Genomic DNA, 17837 nt, shown 5'->3' on the forward strand with positions numbered 1-17837 from the left:
TATAGATTTGGGGGCGGGGTGGGGGGGTGGGGGGGCCGGTGGTGGAGATATGAGAAAATTATGCCTGGCGACACTCGCTGAGGTATATCACCAAGACTAGCTTTTGCATCGACTTTTTCCCTTGCATTCTCCATTAACATTTATAATGATAAAATAAGCATGGACTTTTGAAAATATTGATTCTGGCTTCAGATCAGAAAACTCTTCTCAACGGACAGTCGCTTTCGCACGTTGCATTTCAGTGTAACTCCCCCTTGAGAGGCACCATTAGTACAGGTTTTTGCATGGTATCATCAGTGCAGTGGAGCTGCAAAATATATAATGAAAATAATGAATAATATGCCTACAATCTAATGTCGCGGCGATGCTTCCAATTTAATTGAGACAATCATTATGAAGTGATCCACTATGCGTTGGGTCTTAACCATCAGATCTTACCTAGATTCATATTAACGATCTATATAAACAAGAACTTTTTAACCACAGGTTATGATGAAAATTAGAGAACCTTCAAGAATCACTTGGATGAAGGGATGGAGTGTATTGCAGCCAAATTTGCTGAGATACATAGATAGATAGGAAAGCAAATAGTGAGGAGATCATAAAGTGTCTACAAAGGGATATAGATATGTTAAGTGAGTGCACAAAATTTGGCAGATAGAGTTCTTTTGTTCTTTTGGGCCTCCTTATCTCGAGAGACAATGGATACGCGCCTGGAGGTGGTCAGATAGAGTATAATATGGGAAAATATGAGGTTGGCTACTTTGGCAGGAAGAATAGAAAAGCAGAATATTATTTACATGGAGAGAGACTGTGAATGCTGCAGTACAGCGGGGTCCGTGTGTGCTTGTACATGAATCGCAAAAAGTTAGCATGCAGGTACAGCAAGTAATTAGAAAGTCAAATATAATGTTGGCATTTATTACAAGGGAAATGGAGTATAAAAGTAGGGAAGTCTTGCTACAACTGTGCAGGGCGTTAGTGAAACCACACCTAGAGTACTGTGTACAGTTTTGGTCTCCTTACATAAGGAGGGATAAGAAAGTTCACTAGGCTGATTCCTGGGATGAAGGCGTTGTCTTACTTATTGAAACATATAAGATTCTAAGGAGCTTGACAGGGTAGATGCTGAGAGGATATTTCCCCTCATGGGGGGAATCTAGAACAAGGATGCACAGTTTCAAAATTAGGGGTCTCCATTTTAAGATGGAGATAAAGAAGAGTTTCTTCTCTCAGAGGGTCGTTAATCTTTGGAAATCTCTTCCCCAGATAGCAGTGGAGACTGGACCATTGAATATATTCAAGGCTGAATTAGATTTTGATCTATGAGGGAGTCAGGGTTATCGGGGCAGGCAGGAAAGTGATCTTATTGAATGGCAGAGCAGGCTTGAGGGACCAAATGGCCTACTCCTCCTCCTATTTCTTATGATCTTATGAGGTAACTTCAGGGATCGAAGGAGTAGGTAGCTGGGGTATATTCCTTATTACCTTTTATTTTAACATATAAATACAGAGATACCCAGAGCCACCATAAACCTCAAATTGGAGTCATTTTCCACAAGTGGTGCTTTCATTATTTCATTTCTACCTTCCAGAAATTTGTGCTAGGAACAATAGTAATGTAACTTGCTATGTTGTGAGAGCACGGTTAACATTAAATGCTATTGTGTTATATAGAATTACACAGAATGAACAGCACAGAAACAGATCATTCAACCCATCTGGTCCATGTCAACATTATTGCTCCCGCCAAGCCTCCTCCCATCCTACTTCATCTATCACTATCAACATATCCTTCTATTCCTCCCTCCGTCGTGTTTATCTAGGTTCTGCTTGAATCCATCGATGCTATTCACCTCAACCACTCCCTGCAACAGCAAGTTCCACATTTTAACCCTGTGGGGGTTAAAGAAGTTTCTCCTGAATTCCCTAGTGGATTTATTAGTGATTGTCTTATTATTATGCCCCCTAGTTTTGGTCTCCCCCATAGTGGAAATTTCTTTACATCTATCCTTTCAAACCCTTTTATAATCTTAAAGACCTCTATCAGGTCACCTCTCAGACTTATTCAGAGAAAAGAGCCCTAGCGTGTTCAGTCTTTCCTGATAGTTATAACCTTTCAGTTCTGGTATCACCGTAATAAATCTTCTTTGCACTTCCCCAATGCCTTGATATCCTTTCTTATAATATCAGAATGTTCACAGTACTTCAAGTGCTGTCTAAGGTTCTATACCTACTTACCATAACTCCTCTGCTTTTCATTCTATCCCTCTGGAAATGAACCCCAGTGCATTGCTTGATTTTTTTAATGGCCTTATTAACCTATTTTTAATAATTTGTTCTCAGTGACTAATAACCCCTAAATCAATAAAATCTCAATGTTATCCTCCGAGTTACACAGGGTGTTCAATGAGTTTTCAAAATAGTTTAGGAATATGTGCAAAAAGTAGCAAATAGCTTCAAAATAATACCTTCAATCCAGTATTCAGTGGTTAGTTCGTCAGGTATTCTTAAAGGGCATTCAGTGATATTGGAAATTAGTAACGAAATATTGACACAGTTACATTGATGTTCATATTTGGGATGGGACCTGATTGCTGGATTTCAGGGTTGGGCCTTCCGATACTATTTTATTTATTTAAAAAAAAGACACTAGACCCACAACGTCAGCGGAAAATGTCAAACTCAGAAACACGTCCTTCTAGTTGTAGTCCACGGAAACTAATATATGAAGGGAGATGTCGAAGGGCGATAAAGTGCAGAACAGCATACCGCATTTACAAAAGAAAATGAACAGCAAGCGAGCTGACCTGTATTCAATAGAGAAAAACAAAGCAAAACTCCCAGGCTCATTTTGGAAGGTTAACTTGGAGTCGTATTTACTTGCTGCTAGAGGTATTTACCTGTAGTCTGATTAAATACATTGCAATAGTTGAATCAGTGCTAATAACAAAGGATAAATAAAGTCAAATGAAATCTATTCATTAAACCAACTCCGTACAGTGGAAATACATGGAATTATAAATGCATTTTTATATAAAATATAATCTTGAATTGAATGTAACTGGATGATTGACAACTATTCATATTTCCATGACCGTTCGCATATACATTATATGTGCTGACATATGAATATTAATCACTAACATTTATATACCCACACGCAGTCTGTTAAGCTTCGAAACCCAGATACATATCTTTCTGTATCCACAGATATACTGTAGGACTACGTGTGTATATGTGAATTTATATATCAATTCGTGTATATAGGTAGACTGAAAAACACAAAACTATTTGATTTGTGTTAGGAACAAATGAAAAGACTGATATTGCCTTCTCTTTTTAAATTTATATTTCAAGGAGTGAAAAAATGTTTGTAAATTTCTAGGTGGTGCCAAAACAACGGATGAAAGTTCCTCTTTGCACACAGAAAAGTTTTTTGCTTGACATTGTGGAGTACATTATTTTAAACAGTGCAGTTCCTATCAGATCAATGTTTCTAGGAGCTCTACACAACTGATGGCCCAATCAGATTGCAGTAAAATTGCTGAGCCATTCAACCCACCTAACATTATTGGATGTTTGTAAATCCAGCTGTGGAACTTGTGGTAATGCAGCAAGAAAGAATGCAAGAAACGCCCATTTTAATATAGGGATTTTGCAGGCTCTGTAAACTCCTCTTTAGCTTGAGGACATTCCACCAATAGCATTACATGTGATACAAAATAACAAAAAAAAAATTAGAGGTGATAGCAATGTACAGAAATTTATCTGAAAAGTGCAAAAGTACATAATAAACCTTAATGTTAAATATCAGAACAGGCCATATATTAAGAAAGCATTTTATCTTGTAAATGATATTGTAACATGAAGTTGCTGAGACAATGCACCAGGCTTAAATTGTCAGTGTGCAATACACTGTCAACTCACACATTAGTGTTCTTCTCTTTACAGAAAAAGGTGGTGTTCAATAGATGTTGTTAGCTATGGACAGGTGATAGTGCCCAGAGAGTAAAGGTCTTACCCGCTTTGAGGAGATTGTAATACAGATTATCAGCATAAAGGCCTTATAGGTCCTTAGGATGGCAAGGTTGCAGAAGGTAGCCAAGCCCTGAGTTGCACTATCATTAAACATTATGTAATGTTGGCAAGAAATGTTACATTTACCTGAGTGCACACAGTAATGGACTATGACAGCTGACCTAACGTTGGGCACAATTTTAATTCTGTGCAAGTGGATGGGTTTTGAGTGAGTTAAAATCGGGCCCAACATTGGACTACAGTATAGTAACTGTGTCAATACACTTACAATAGAGCAGCTTCTATTCAAAGGATTTCCAGAAACAAGTAGACCTGAAGCAAGTTGAAAGAATATCACAAAAGGCAAGCAGTAACCCCTGGAGGAAGATCACAGCAAGATTAAAGGGAAGCACAAGGAGAAGTACTGAACTTAGGTGAGGAAAATGTGTTATTTGTGACTACAGAGGGACATTGGGTTAAAGTCCAGCATGCCAACTGGTTCTCCTGCTTAACTTTGTGAATTACACTCGGTCAGCCAGCTTTCAATCAGAAGATTTGCATAGATGTGCACAACATGCCGGAAGGTATTTTGAATAGAGGCACCTAGCATTCAGATCTATCACACCAGTCCATACAGAATAATGCCGTGATGGAACAAGTGACTCAGCTGTACCATTCATCACATGACAATATAGGTGGTGTCTGCAGTGGGTGACTCACGCATATCGGCAGCTTCTGTCATGTCCCTCTGTTGCTGTTGAGGCCTAAAATTAAAGATATACCTTTCCTCTACAGACTTAATTACTCTAATGCTGCTCCTATTACCCTCCCTTCCTTCATTCTCCTCAAATCCAAACTTTCCAAAATACTGCTGCATGCTCCACATTAAGCCTTGCTCATTCATCACTCCTGCCCTTGCCGACCTGCATTGACTTCCAATGTCCCAACACATTAAATTTTAAATCCTCAGCCTTGTCTTTAAAACTCTGCACAGCTTTGAAACTCCCCTTTCTGCAATCTTCACCAAGCTACATCCCATCTGTTCCCCAACCCAGCCTGAACACTGTTCCACTGACTCCAGCCATTTTGTGTATATCCCACTCCTGTTGTCTAAAAATCAATGGCTGTACTTCAACTGGGATTACCTCCTTAAATCTTTCCATCTCTACATGTCTCTCTTTATCTTTAAAACTCTCCTCAAAACATCGTGCCTTCTGCCAAATTTTGAGTCACCTCTCCTGATCTTCCCTTTTTGGTTTGGTACCCATTTTTCCATACATGTACTTATGAAGCACCTTGGCATTTTTTCATCTTAAAGGTGCTATGTTAATGCAAATTGTTTTGTTGTATGCACATGAGTGAGGAGTTCTACAGTTACACAGTAGGGAATATGGGGCCAGAACCAGAGAGGATAAGATGTAAAGTGTGCTACAGAAATGGTTTGACTGCAGATATGTAATGGAAATAGTGTAAAAATGTTAGCAGAGGACCAAAATCTTTCATCATTCTGTGTCACAGCATGTGAAAACACCAATGCAACTATATTACCTCTAATTTTATTTTCTCATTTTCATCATAGTCTTTATAGATACTCTATTACTATCCCATTGTAAGACCCTATGCTACTGGAAGTACTGAAATAAATCATTTAAAAAAAAGGCATTCACATCATTAGAAAGTATCTGTGCTGTTGTACAGTGAAATATAATACGTTCAGGGATATCTTGAGATTAGAAGAGATTATCAAGAAATGTTAATAATTAACAGAAATCTGCAGCAACTGAAAAATATGACTAGAGCCAATGATGTGGCTTTTGTGAACAAGACATGAAACCTCAATGTTTTGCAGCAAGTCAGCTTTATCAAGCTTCGTCTGCATATGTTCTGTTAAAAACATCAAGTGCTGGCTTCATGCTCAGCCTGTTTAATGTGATGGCATGCCTTTTGTTGATTCAGCTAGATTGCTTGTAACCATTATGACTAATAAAATATAAGCAACAATGTGGCAGTTAGTTTATATAAACCAGGTCTCATTAAAATAATTTGATTTGAATGTTGCATTGTCAGATGCTACTGCATTTTGGAAAAATATTGCAAGCCTTTCTCGCAAATGAGTTTCGTTAACATTTAGCCAACTGCTGTAAATTTGTTATGCTCTCAATATTTAGAGAAAAAAAATAACAGTTGTAGAAATGTGGCAAAGAAAGGAAGGAAGAATAACTATGCAGGTAGTTAGTGACTGATAAAGCAGTGGTTAGCATCCTTACTGTGGTTGTAGGTTTGAGTGGGAAGGTTAGTTATTTCTGTCACAGTTAAGTTCTTAGATCTCAGCTAGAATGTTTAGTTGGAGAAAAGATTTTAAAATACAAACTGACATTGAAGACCACTGGTCTTGAGAGGCTTGGAGGATATCATGACACATCTGGCAAGTATGCAAGTTTTTCAGGAAGGTAAGTGTTCATTATCAGTAAAAGGGAGAGGGAGTGAAACATTGGAGAATTGGGCAGAAATACATGTTTTTAAAATCCCTTCATTTATAGTGCTTTCACATATGAATGAAGGATCATTATACTATTGACTAGGAGACCTGAGTCCAAACTCAAATCCTGATTGACATCTGCAGTTGTGTTTCTTTTTTACCATACTTCGACAGTTGTCGAAAGAACAAAAGAATAATGATTCTGAAATTACTCAAATGTATCAATCAATATGTTCAATTCATCATTCTTCTAAAAAAAAGACACTGTTAAGAAATCTTTTAATAACTCTCCTATAGCACAAAAGTACAGAATATAACAACATACACATTTTCAGCATACAAAAAGCCCACTAGGCCAACAAGCTTGTCCCATTTTTACAGTTCAATCCATCTTCTTACTCAATATCTAAAGTCCTTTACACTCCAAAAAAGCTTCCTGTTGTCTGTTGAACACATTTATGCTAACCACTTCAATGTCTTTGGTGACTTATTCCATAATGTTACGGAATTTCCATATTTTTTTGTTAAAACTTAGAATCTATATTTTTAAACTGAAGAGGCTGACTTTTGGGTGCTTTTTTAAAAGGAGGTTGACCACTAAACAAGTTTTGCTGGAAACCATATGATCTCAAGTAAACACCACAGGGGGTTTGACTTAAGAGTTATTCTTTGTTGTAACAAGAGAGAATTTATGATTAGCATAGGACTTGCCTGGAACTGTTTTGGTTTCACTTTGAACTGTTAAAAGATGTTGGTTTTGGGCTAAAGGCAGGCAGTTGGAATTTGATATGGACCTGCCAGGAGTTCAGAAGAAAACTGTTACTTCTCTTTAAAGAATCCCTGCTCTTGAAAAGAAAAAACTTGTATGAAGTTGTACTGTTGCCTCCTGTATTTTTGAAGACATCCTGAATGCTTGCAGAAACCTTACATCTTTAAAAGGACTTTGAATCGAATGTGTGTGAGAACTGAAACTTTGTTGCTGCACACCTGATGGAAGACCTATGTGAAGACTTCTGCAGCTGAATTTCTTTGACCGCCTACCCAAACAGACTGTTCATCAACCTTGCCTGGAAAAATTCCTAATGGCAGCCAACTATTCGACTTTGGGACAACTTGCTAAAACAAGGACTTCCATATTCAGTATTTTTTTTTATTCCTTCTATTTCTTTGTAATAGCTGTAAACAAAAATCCCCTTTTTTCCACCGTTAACAGGTTTTTGGATGTATGTGAGTGTCTGTGAGGACTAGGATAAAAAATACGGGGCTTTAAAAATCTCAATTTGCGTATATATTTACTTCATTATTGGTTAAGACTTGATTTATAATAAACGGATAATTTTGTTGCTAAAGAAATCTGGTTAGTGTGCTTTATTCTGGGGACAAATAGAGTATCTAATTGGCTGTTTTGGTAAGTGGGAACATTTATTGATTTGTTGTGACCTGTGGAGAAGTGGGACTGAATTAACAGTGCACTCCTCCCTCCTCGATCGTAACAATAACATTATTGCTTTTTGGACAATAAAAGCTTCCAGTAGCATTCTCATTTAAACTGATATTCTCTGGTATTTGAAACATTCACCAAAGTGAACAATTTGGCTTGACTAATTTTAATAAATCCTTTTCATAACATCTTGGGCAACTGGATTTCCTTGAAGCACCTCTTTTCCAAACAACAGAAAACATTATTCCTGGTTGGTTTAGTGTACACATCATAAAATAAGCAGTAGTAAGTAAAGTTCATTTCTTTACCAAATAAAACTTATTCAAAATATTTTTGTATATAATGCTCCCACACCATTACCTCTGAAGTCCCCCAAGGATCTACCCTTGGCCCCCTCTTATTTCTCATCTATGTGCAGACCCTCGGTGACATCATCCAAAAACACAACATTAGATTCCACCCAGCTGTATCTCACCATCATTCCTCAAAACACCTTCACTGTCTTTGATTTGTTACACTGCTTGTCTGGCATCCAGTACTGGATAAGCAGAAATTTCCTCCAACTAAATATTGGGAAGACCGAAGCCATTGTCTTCGGTCCCCGTCACAAATTCCATTCCCCAGTCATCAACTCCATCCAACTGTCTGAGACTGAACTAGACTTTTCACAACCTTGGTGCTGCATTTGACCCCGAAATGAGATTCCAATCACATATCCAAGACATCACTACTTCCACCTCCATGACACTGCCCAAATCTGCCTTGCCTCCACTCACCTGCTGCTGAAAGCCTCATTCATGCCTTTGTTACCTCTAGACTTGACTATTCCAACGTACTCTTGGCCAACCTTCTATCTTCCACCCTCCATAAACTTGTGCTGATCTAAACCTCTGCTGCCTGCATCCAAACTCACACCAAGTCCCTTTCACCCATCACCCCTTGGCTCGTTGACCTACATTGGGTCCAGTTCAGAAATGGCTCATTTTTTAAATTCTCATCCTTGTTTTAAAATCCCTCCATGGCCTCTTCTTTCCCTATCTCTGTAACCTTCACCAGGCCTGCAACTCTCTGAGATATCTGTGCTCCTCCAAATCTGGCCTCCTATGCAGGCCTTATTTTAATCATTCCACCATTGTCAGCTGTGTCTTGAGTTGCCAAGGCCCTAAGCTCCGGAATCCTCTCCCTAAACCTCTCTGCCTCTCTACTTGTCTTTCCTCCTTCATGATGCTCCTTAAAACCTACCTCTTTGACCAAGCTTTTAATCATCTTTTCTTATGTGGCTCCACATCAATTATTGTTTGATAATGCAATAATACTCATGTGTGTGCCTTGGTACATTTTACTATGTCAAAGGCACTATATATCTCAAATTGTTGTTATCTATATTAAATTGCCAACATGGGAATTTTGAGTTTAAAAATAATTTTAAAGTTATGTATATTCACAAGATGAGAAGATGTTCTGGACAATTCAGATACAGAATAGAGCTGGAGTGGAAAAGAGTCAGTCAACATTCTGCTAGAGACTGAGGGTATTGTTCCACACCACGTCAGCGGCCTATCCCACACCAAATATTCTTCTCTATTTACTAAATGTATTGTACCATTTCGGTGCCAATTCTTTGGGCAATTTTGTCACGTTGGCTCACTAGGATTGAGACTATCCCTTGTAGGACTGAAACAGCTCATTCTCATTTTATATGGGATTCTTGTAATGGCAGAGAGGGGAGAGTTTCATCTCCTGACTCAGTGATGACTTCAAACCAAGGACTCAGAGATGGAAGACCAGTGTGCTAACTCACTCACATTCACAACTATAATTTAATAATACAGAAATGAAATTATTGCATTATACAAGCTGTACAATTAGCTGACTGCTATAATTTGTGATAGGGTTACTACTGATCATACATGGAGGAAGAGTTAAGTTTCTCCTCAATTATCTCTTATTTTCCCATGATCTAGTCTACTATCTGGTCATCCACTGATGGAACGCAGGGTAGGAAGTATTATTATCTGACTCTTGGTTATCTGGTGCAGATATGTGTTCAGTTAATGGTGATTGAGTGGCAGATCTCCCTATTTACACATTAATTTCTTTATTCATTCATGGGATGTTGCTGGCAAGGCCAGCATTTATTGCCCATCCCTAATTGTCCTTGCGAAGGTGGTGGCGAACCGCCGTCTTGAAATGCTACGGCCCATGTGGTGAAAGATTATCAGGGATCGGCGGGAATATGGAGTCGAGGTTCCAATCAGATCAGATATGATATTATTGAATGGCGGAGCAGGCTTGAGGGGCTGAGTGGCCTACTGTTGCTCCTAATTCATATGTTCGTATGTATGTTCGTATGTGTAGGTACACCCATAGTGCTGTTAGGCAGGGGGTTTCAGGATTTTGACCCATCAACAGTGAAGGAACGGGGATGTATTTCCAAGTCAGCTTGGTGGATGACTTGGAGGGGAGCGTGGAGTTCGTCGTGGTGTTCCCATGAGCCTGCTGCCTTGTCCTTCTAGGGTTTGGGAGGTGCTGTCGAAGAAATCTTGGGGAGTTGCTGCAGTGCGTGTTGTAATAGGTGCCCACTGCAGTCACATCATCTTAGTAAAGTTTGTACTTTAGATCTGACTTACATAGAATTACAAGAATCTATAACACAGAAACAGGCCATTTGGCCCAACTGGTTTTTGTGCTCCACATGGGCCTTCTCCCACCCCTCATCATATAACCCAATCATCATAACACTTTATTCCTTTCTCCCTCATGTGTGTATTTAGCTTTCCCTTAAATGCATCTATGCATCGAGTACAAAATGTTGCAAACTTATCTGACTGCTAACAGTTGATTTTTTTTGAGTCTTTGTGTTCCACTCGGTGAGGGATGTTAATGCTGCAGAACAGAACATTCTGCCATTTTTTTGCACTCGCCAGCATCAAACACTTCCAGATTAAACTTGGTGCAGCATAAACTTCAGTCCCAACAAAAGAGCTTGAGACCCAAACTTAGAACTCACCCCTCCTGCTCCAGTATGACCCATTTCCTATAGGATGCCCAGATAATTTCAAATACCCTCTTGCAAAAGGGCATCACTAATAAATGGTGACTAACCTGCCAAAACTAAAAGTATGTGTTTGTAAAATTGTTAAATGGCAATATCTGTTGATAAATATTTAACACTGCATCAGCATGCCATTTTACTTTTTCCACGTCAGCCATATGGTTAGGATTCACTTCTTCGGGATGGATTTCTGGTGCCACCCCTCTCAAATTGCCCCAGTTCCAGCCCATTTTCCTGATTCCAAGTTCACTTAGTATGCTTGGCAGGCTCTCGTGACACTGCTGCAGTAGCCGAAGAAGCAGCAAGGGATCTAAAATTTGCAGAGGCGCATTCGGATGTCATTCAGGGCCCAAGGCTTTGGCCTACAGTGATATCTTCATCAGGTGAGTGCTGGGCCTGAATTGGAGGAGGAAAGCTCCAAAATCCACTCAAGGTCTGTTACAGGATGCTTTCCCTCCATTGGGGAAATTAAGAGTTTATAACCATGATTTCCTGGAACCTAGTCTGCTGTCCCAGCCTCATTTAAATCCCAGATGACTTCCTGGTGAAAACGTGTGGTATGTAGATGGGTAGTGAAAGAAAATTGCAGATCCTGGAGGTGCCCACCTGCAGCAGGATTGATTTTGCGTCTCAATTCCCAGGGGACGGAGGGGGTTTAGGTGTTCAGAAACAAGGTGAGTCTGTGCTGGGCGGGTCTAAGATTCCCTTATGGGGCCTGGAGGAAAATTTCTTGATTCCAATCCAGTGATTACTGCTGGAAAATGTGTATTTGTAGACAAATGATCAGTACAGGATTAGGGTTGACCTTGATAAGAACATAAAAATGTAAGAAATAGAAACAGGAATAGGCATATAACCCTTCAAACCCGCTCCATCATTCAACAAGAGCATGGCTGCACTTCTACATCATCTCTGCTTTCCTACCCTATCCTCATATTTCTTGATTCCCTTAGTGCCAAAAAGTCTATTGATCTCATTCTTGAATATACTCAATGACTGAGAATTCCCAGCTCTCTGGGGTAGAGAATTCCAAAGACACACACCCTTCTGAGTGAAGAAATTTCTCCTCATCTCAGTCCTAAATGGCTGACCCATTATCCTGAAAAAATTACCCATACTTCTGCTCTCAGCCTCTCAACCCTTTAAGAATTTTGCACATTTTAATAAGATCGCCTCTCCATTATTCTAAACTTGAGAGAATATAGGCCCATTCTACTCAATCTCTCCTTGTAGCACAGTGCTTTCATCTCAGAAATGAATCCCAATGTTCTCCTTATGCCCTCACTGTACAGAATAAGACTTGAAGAATGGCTACTTCAAGAGTAGAAAATGCTTGTGAATCATGCTCTAGTGTTGAACACCCTCCTCACTAGAGGAGAAAATTAAAAAAGAAACAAGTAACCTTGTATTCATCATTTGCATCAATTTGTTCTATATTTTTAAGAAGTGTTCCTAACGCTGACTGGTTAAGAAATTGAAGCTGAGAAGTTTCAGATAAAGTCCCTTATTAAATAGAACTTACAACATCATGACCCGACCAAGATTAGATCTTTCACAGTGAACACGTCATACCTTTTGCACTTGCGGTGGGATAGCTTCACAATATGCAAGATGTTATTTTTCCATTGCACTTAAAAGTTAGTTGTTTTCAGGCCACATTACTGAGAGGGAAGGCTGCAACATGAGAACAAATACAGCTAAAATAATCTGTGGGGGGAAATGAACATATTCACCTGTTCTGATGAATCCACAAACCAGCAACAGATGGGGCTTGTGTTGGTTACAGAATATGTGCGACAATGCCTCTCAATGTAAAAATACCACAAAAGATAGATACCAGTGGTTAGCACTGTAGTCTCACAGCTCCAGCGACCCGGGTTCAATTCTGGGTACTGCCTGTGTGGAGTTTGCAAGTTCTCCCTGTGTCTGCGTGGGTTTCCTCCGGGTGCTCCGGTTTCCTCCCACAGCCAAAAGACTTACAGGTTGATAGGTAAATTGGCCATTATAAATTGCCCTGAGTAAAGGTAGGTGGTAGGGGAATATAGGGACAGGTGAGGATGTGGTAGGAATATGGGATTAGTGTAGGATTAGTATAAATGGATGGTTAATGGTCAGCACAGACTCGGTGGGCCGAAGGGCCTGTTTCAGTGCTGTATCTCTAAATAAAAAATAAATAAATAAATTAAACATGGATTCACAGAACATTTCTTTTGTTTGTAGTTATCCTGCTGAATTCATTCTGTTTGTTAAAACATCCAGAATTGGATGCTGGCCTTATATAAATGTTAGCATTTACTCTTTGAGCGACATGTTTGCAACTGTCATAATGACATTTATTTTAACAGTGCATTTTGTTAGTTGCAAGTTATTAATTTCATATAATTACACATTACGAATCTACAGTTTTCAGAATATGCAATTTTGGAAAGGTAACCATTACTTTTTTTATTCATTCATGGGATGTGGGCATCGCTGGCTAGGCCAGCATTTATTGCCCATCCCTAATTGCCCTTGAGAAGGTGGTGGTGAGCTGCCTTCTTGAACCGCTGTAGTCCATGAGTTAGGTAGCCCATAGTGATGTTGGGAAGGGAGTTCCAGGATTTTGACACAGCGACAGTGAAGGAACGGCAATATAGTTCCAATTCAGGATGGTGTGTGACTTGGAGGGGAACTTGCATGGTGTTCCCATGCATTTGCTGCCCTTGTCCTTCTAGTTGGTAGAGGTCGTGGGTTTGGAAGGTGCTGTCTAAAGAGCCTTGGTGTGTTGCTGCAGTGCATCTTGTAGATGGTACACACTGCTGCCACTGTGCATCGGTGGTGGAGGAAGTGAATGTTGGTGGATGGTGTGACAGGCAAGCGGGCTGCTTTGTCCTGGATAGTGTTGAGCTTCTTGGATAGTGTTGGAGCTGCACCCATCCAGGTAAGTGGAGAGTATTCCATAACACTCCTGACTTGTGCCTTGTAGACAGTGAACAGGCTTTGGAGAGTCAGGAGGTGAGTTACTCGCCGCAGGATTCCTGGCCTCTGACTTGCTCTTGTAGCCACGGTATTTATATGGCTACTGCAGTTCAGTTTCTGGTCCATTGTAGCCCCTAGGATGTTGATAGTGGGGGATTCAGCGATGGTATTGCCATTGAATGTCAAGGGGAGATGGTTAGATTCTCTCTTGTTGGAGATGGTCATTGCCTGGCACTTGTGTGGCGCGAATGTTACTTGCCACTTATCAGCCCAAGCCTGGATATTGTCCAGGTCTTGCTGCATTTCTACACGGACTGCTTCAGTATCTCAGGAGTCGGGAATGATGCTGAACATTGTGTAATCATCAGCGAACATCCCCATTTCTGACCTTATGATTGAAGGAAGGTCATTGATGAAGCAGCTGAAGATGGTTGGGCTGAGGAGACTACCCTGAGGAACACCTGCAGTGATGTCCTGGAGCTCAGTTGACTGACTTCCAAAAACCACAACCATCTTCCTTTGCGCTAGGTATGACTCCAACCAGCAGAGAGTTTTCCCCTTGATTCCCATTGACTTCAGTTTTGCTAGGGTTCCTTGATACCATACTTGGTCAAATGCTGCCTTGATGTCAAGGGCAGTCACTCTCACCTCACCTCTTGAGCTCAGCTCTTTTGTCCATGTTTGAACCAAGGCTGTAATGAGGTCAGGAGTTGAGTGGCCCTGGTGGAACCCAAACTGAGCATCACTGAGCAGGTTATTGCTAAGCAAGTGCTGCTTGATGGCACTGTTGATGACACCTTCCAACACTTCACTGATGATTGAGAGTGGACTGATGTGGCGGTAATTGGTTGGGTTGTGTACAGGACATACCTGGGCAATTTTCCACATTTCCGGATAGATTCAAGTGTTGTAACTGTACTGGAACAGCTTGGCTAGGGGCACAGCAAGTTCTGGAGCACAGGCCTTCAGTACTATTGCCGGAATATTGTCAGGGACCATAGCCTTTGCAGTATCCAGTGCCTTCAATTGTTTCTTGATATCACGCGGAGTGAATTGAATTGGCTGAAGTCTGGCATCTGTGATGCTGGGGACTTCAGGAGGAGGCCGAGATGGATCATCAACTCGGCACTTCTGGCTGAAGATTGTTGCAAATGCTTCAACCTTATTTTTCACACTGATGTGGTGGGCTTCCCCATCATTGAGGATAGGGATATTTGTGGAGCAAACTCCTCCAGTTAGTGTTTAATTGTCCATCACCATTCATGGCTGGATGTGGCAGGACTGCAGAGCTTACCTATGATCCTATGGTTATGGGATCGATTAGCTCTGTCTATCACAGGCTGCTTATGCAGTTTGGCATGCAAGTAGTCCTGTGTTGTAGCTTCACCAGGTTGACACCTCATTTTGAGGTATGCCTGCTGCTGCTCCTGGCATGCCCTCCTGCACTCTTCATTGAACCAGCGTTCGTCTCCTGGCTTGATGGTAACGGTAGAGTGGGGAATATGCTGGACCATGAAGTTACAGATTGTGGTTGAGTACAGTTCTGCTGCTGCTGATGGCCCACAGCGCCTCATTGATGCCCAGTTTTGCAGTGCTAGATGTGTTTGAAATTAATCCCATTTAGCACAGTGGTCGTGCCACATAACACGATGGACGGTATCCTCAGTGTGAAGGCGGGACTTCGTCTCCACAAGGACTGTGTGGTGGTCACTCCTACCAATACTGTCATGGACAGATGCATCTGTGGCAGGCATATTGGTGAGGATGAAGTCAAGTAGATTTTTCCCTCTTGTTGGTTCCCTCACCACCTGCCGCATACCTAGCAGCTATGTCCTTTAGGACTCGGCCAGTTCGGTCAGTAGTAGTGCTACTGAGCCACTCTTGGTGATGGACTTGAAGTCCCCCACCCAGAGTACATTCTGCACCCTTGCCACCCTCAGTGCTTCCTCCAAGTGGTGTTCATCAGCTGAGGGAGGGTGGTAGGTGGTAATCAGCAGGAGGTTTCCTTGCCCATGTTTGACCTGTTGCCATGAGACTTCATGGGGTCCAGCTTCGATGTTGAGGACTCCCAGGGCAACTCCCTCCCGACTGTATACCGCTGTGCTGCCACCTCTGCTGGGTCTGTCCTGCCGGTGGGACAGGACATAACTGGGGATGGTGATGACAGTGTCTGGAACATTGTTTGCAAGGTATGATTCTGTGAATATGATTGTGTCAGGCTGTTGCTTGACTAGTCTGTGGGACTGCTCTCCCAACTTTGGCACAAGCCCCCAGTTGTTAGTATGGAAGACTTTGGAGGGTCGACAGGGCTGGGTTTTCTGTTATCGTTTCCAGTGCCTAGGTCGATGCTGGGTAGTCCATCTAGTTTCATTCTTCTTCTTCTTCTTCTTTGGCCTCCTTGTCTCGAGAGACAATGGGTAAGTGCCTGGAGGTGGTCAGTGGTTTGTGCAGCAGCGCCTAGAGTGGTTATAAAGGCCAATTCTAGAGTGACAGACTCTTCCACAGGTGCTGCAGATAAAATTGGTTGTCAGGGCTGTTACACAGTTGGCTCTCTCCTTGCGCTTCTGTCTTTTTTCCTGCTAACTGCTAAGTCTCTTCGACTCGCCACGCTTTAGTCCCGCCTTTATATTTGCCCGCCAGCTCTGGCGATCGCTGGCAACTGACTGCCACGACTTGTGATCAACGTCACAGGACTTCATGTCGCATTTGCAGACATCTTTAAAGCGGAGACATGGACGGCCGGTGGGTCTGGTACCAGTGATGAGCTCGCTGTACAATGTGTCCTTGGGGATCCTGCCATCTTCCATGCGGCTCACATGACCAAGCCATCTCAGGCGCCGCTGGCTTAGTAGGGTGTATATGCTGGGGATGTTGGCCGCCTAAAGGACTTCTGTGTTGGAGATACGGTCCTGCTACCTGATGCCAAGGATTTTCCGGAGGCAGCGAAGATGGAATGAATTGAGACGTCACTCTTGGCTGACGTACATTGTCCAGGCCTCGCTGTCGTAGAGCAAGGTACTGAGGACACAGGCTTGATACACTTGGACTTTTGTGTTCTGTGTCAGTGCGCCATTTTCCCACACTCTCTTGGCCAGTCTGGACATAGCAGAGGAAGCCTTTCCCATGCGCTTGTTTAATTCTGCATCTAGAGACAGGTTACTGGTGATAGGTGAGCCTAGGTAGGTGTCTGGTTTCATTGCTAGGTAGTCCATCTGGTTTCATTCTTATACTGATGAAATTAAAAGGTCAATGCAGCCTCGTGAAAGTAATAAACTAATGTGAAAGTATAAGCAGTAATGTATGTCTTATTAAAGTCATTTGGGCCCTCAATTAAACAAAGTACACCTGCCTGTTCTTTAAAGATTCTATCTACCCATTGTGAGGATACCCATTTTTTTTCAGTTTCAGAAACATTGGGCCTGTAAAGTTTTGCTATCCAGCCAGGTGTAAGTACTAGGATACACCTGCCTGCACCTTCTATCTGCCAATGTATGAGGAAGTTAGGGGAAGGCTGTCCTACTTGCATAATCCAGATTGGCATCTGTGCCACTGTAGACACATTTCAGGCACTTGCCAGAGGCAGAAGGCTCCAAAATACGGTATAGGATGCATGATCCCGGAGGTTGCTGAGGCTTCCATAGAAAGATGCCATTTATGTATCATTGGCTCCCCTTAAATGATCCAAAACATTCTTGAATTTTTTTTTTTTAAGTCTTTGAGGTCCAGGCTTCAACATAATTGGTGTACTACGAGGAGCCCCAACCCCTCCAGGCCCTCTGCAGCATGGATATCCTTCTTTGGGGTAGGTGGTGTCTCTTCCCCAAACAAGACCTGTATCAATTGACAGGAAAGGCCTGGATGCAGCATGTAATAACATAGAAAGA

The sequence above is a fragment of the Heterodontus francisci genome, chromosome 10 (assembly GCF_036365525.1).
Source record: "Heterodontus francisci isolate sHetFra1 chromosome 10, sHetFra1.hap1, whole genome shotgun sequence".
NCBI classification, from domain to species: domain Eukaryota; kingdom Metazoa; phylum Chordata; class Chondrichthyes; order Heterodontiformes; family Heterodontidae; genus Heterodontus; species Heterodontus francisci.